This window comes from Tenrec ecaudatus, chromosome 6 (assembly GCF_050624435.1).
Source record: "Tenrec ecaudatus isolate mTenEca1 chromosome 6, mTenEca1.hap1, whole genome shotgun sequence".
Lineage (NCBI taxonomy): Eukaryota > Metazoa > Chordata > Mammalia > Afrosoricida > Tenrecidae > Tenrec > Tenrec ecaudatus.
This window is the reverse complement of record NC_134535.1, coordinates 111,372,599-111,375,889: the sequence shown is the minus strand read 5'-3', so window position 1 is coordinate 111,375,889 and position 3,291 is coordinate 111,372,599. Positions and strand designations below refer to the sequence as shown.

At 32.9% G+C, this 3,291-nt stretch overlaps 1 non-coding gene across 1 annotated transcript; it reads right to left on the bottom strand.

The window, feature by feature from the left end:
• Window positions 1-815: 815 nt before the first annotated feature.
• LOC142452040 (U6 spliceosomal RNA) lies at window positions 816-925 on the bottom strand. The gene has a single exon (XR_012785105.1). It is a non-coding gene; the product is annotated as a U6 spliceosomal RNA (small nuclear RNA).
• Between the last annotated feature and the right edge of the window lie 2,366 nt (window positions 926-3,291).

Here is a 3,291-nt window from a genome sequence, read left to right as displayed (position 1 = left end):
TCCTATGTAACACGGTTAAAATCTACTTTGAATGATTGTAAAGTTTGTCACTTGGGCTATATGTTTACATCGCCTAATACTCTATAATTAGTGCAAAAATGTCTTATTTGACTAAGAAAATTCCAGCTCTTCTATTGTGTCCACATGATCATTTCATTGACATGTAATTTACATGCAGTGACAGCTACAAATCTTCAAAGTTTGATTCAACTAGTATCAACAAATAATATACCTGTGTCACTAATAAACCTGTCAAGACACAGACTGTTTCTTCACCTCAGCTAGTGCTTTTCCACTTAACAATCCCACAAAATAATCGCTAACTAATTAGCTCTGCTTACTCTAACACTTTACTTAAATGGAATTATATAGGAGGCATTGTGTGTGTCTGGCTCCTTTTCCTTAGCGTTTAAGTTCTGACATTTACCCATGCTGCTACATGCATCGGTAGTTTGTTCCTTGCTATTGCTTAGAAGTAGATGGCACAGAGAATACCACAGTATGTTTATTTATTCTCCTGTTGTTTCCAGTGTGGGGCTATTATGACTAAAACTGTTGTAAACATTCCTGTACAAGGTTGTTCATGGACATATGTTTTCAATTGTCTTGGATAAATATCTACAAGAGGAATTTTTGGGTTGCAGGAGGAAGGTATGATTGTCCCATTTTACATTCCCACTAGCAATGCATGAGAATACTAGTTGTTCCATATACTCATTAAGTCTTATATTATTTCATTTTTATTTTTTGCCATTTTGATGAGTGGGTATTGGCTTATCACTTTGATTTGAATTTTTATATCTTTTACTTTTTAAAAAAAAATGGAACGCTTCACGAATTTGCGTGTCATCCTTGCGCAGGGGCCATGCTAATCTTCTCTGTAAAATCGTTCCAATTTTAGTATATGTGCCGCTGAAGCAAGCACATCTTTTACTTTTTTTGACTGATTTACCAACCTGCAGTTGCTATAGTAATTGGTTTATCGATATTTTAATTAGTTTTTGATTTGTTGTTGAGTTCCAGGAATTATTTATATATCTTGAATTGAAATCCTTTATCATTGACATCTTTACGTATATGAACATTCTTAGTAACTTTAGTTCACTGGTATTATTTCCAGTAATCTAGTTTCCCTGTCCCCCTATATTTTCATCTTTGCTTTCAAGTAATTGTTGATCTTTTGTTCTCATCTTGAATTTTTTTTTAAAGGAGTACAGTATTTTCAGTTGGTGCTTTTTATATGGTGAGCTATTATGTTATGTAGCTTAATAATTTAGCAGTAGGCAACCATCTTGTTATAGTTTCCCAAATTTCTTGCTAAAGTCCCCATGAATACAATAGCAACAAAGTAGAAAATTAAAAAGTGAAATGCCAAAATTTACTTTCTATTAATTAAATTACTTTGTAATAAAGAATAAATAGAAAATGCTTGCTTTATTATGAATCTCTTCCCAATCATTGTAATTTCTAAAGTTAGAATATTTTTCATTATTCCTTTGGTGATTTTATTTTCCTTAGTATTCTATTTAACATTTTTGTAAAAATTGTATATGTTGCAAAAAGTAATTCCTAGACTAATCATCATTTTTCTTGAAACACACTTCTAGCAGCATTCTCATTGGATTTTTGTTTCCTATCTGCTGTTACCAGGATTTTGTTATCTAACCATACTTTTGAATTTTCTTTAGAAGAAACATTTTAAAATGTCCTTAACTCTATGATTTTTATTTTTAAAAAATAGTATTCTTATTGCATGGATAAAATACTGCCAAAAAACCCAAACTCACTGCCATGGGGTTGATGCCAACTAATGGAGACCCTATAGGACAGGACTGAACTGGCCTATGAGTTTCCAGAGATTATACCTCTTGATAGGAACAGAGTCCCTGGTGGTTTTGAACTTCTGACCTTGCAGTTTGTAGTCTAGCCTTTATTTATTTATCTAACATTTTAAATTTTAAATTAACATTTTTAATTTTTCTTTATTCAATAGAAAAATTTTTAGCATATTTGACAAAGATAGAAAATAGTGGCATTCTATTAGGTTGAGTTCCTGGAATACTAATCTTTTTTGGTCATTGGTTCATGATCATTATTATTGAATATTTTTATTGAGGATGGGGTGAAAGTTCCAGGGTAGATGAGTTTTCCATTTAATAATTCATACGCATTTTGTTTCATGTCAGTGACTGTAATTCCCTCAATGAAATAAATTATTTATCCCACATCATGCCTGCACTTTCTGCTTCCGTTCCTTCGACTTTCCTACCCTTATCAACTTTGCTCTTGGGTACAAGTTGTCCAACTTGAATTTACCCTTAAAAGAGAGAGAGAAGGAGAGAGAGCGCGCGAGAGAAATTTCTCAGATTAATATAATTACTAAAGAAGAAAACATGCGTACTGTATTTCATACTCTTTGTTGAAACCAGGAAATTCATGGAGCTACGTCTGTCAAACGCACTGGAAAAAAGTCTGTATCTTATTGAAATTGAGGCGAGGATAAATGGCTTTGTTTTTGATAAGCCATCAAATAACATATATGCTAAACATGTATTACTATCTGTTGCTAGGCTTATTTTCTGATTTTTGTTACATATTTCACGCTCTTTCATATATGTAAGCATTCACATTATTTTTGTTATTGTTGTGTGCCAGGCAGTTACTACCGTCTCAAAGAGACCCTTTATGACAACGGAGAGCTGCCTTATTAAGGTTTTTCTAAGCAGTAATCTTCGCACAATTAGATCACAATAATATTCTTAGCATATTAAGTGACTACGAAGGCTTATTTCATGTTGTACATGCCTATGTTGAGACGACTAAAAGTACTATCTGCAGCTTATACTAATACTTATATTCTAAAGTAGGGTTTTTGTTATTTTACATACTAAAAAATATAGGCCTAATAAAATATGGCTTCAGTTACCTGGAGTATTTTCCCACTCCAATGGAGGGTTAGTAGTAATCATCCTTCAAATGTGCTATAAATCATTTTGAAAAACTTTTATACTGGCAATTGGATTTCTTTTCACATACAATAGGAAGCAGATAGTCATTTCCTCTTTTTCTTCTGTGTTTTTCTTAATATCCTTGATTTAAATCCAATTTGGAAGGCAGGTTAGGTAACTGCCTATGCGAATGATTTAGATGAAGCTTTTATTGAGCTATCTCTGTCCTTTCCCCTCTTACCCTATTACTCATTGGCAGAGTTATCAGATTTATAGGATTTCTCAAAAGTCAATCCCTGGCAGTGACTTCTGCAGATCACTGAGCTGGTGGAGGGGGAGGCTA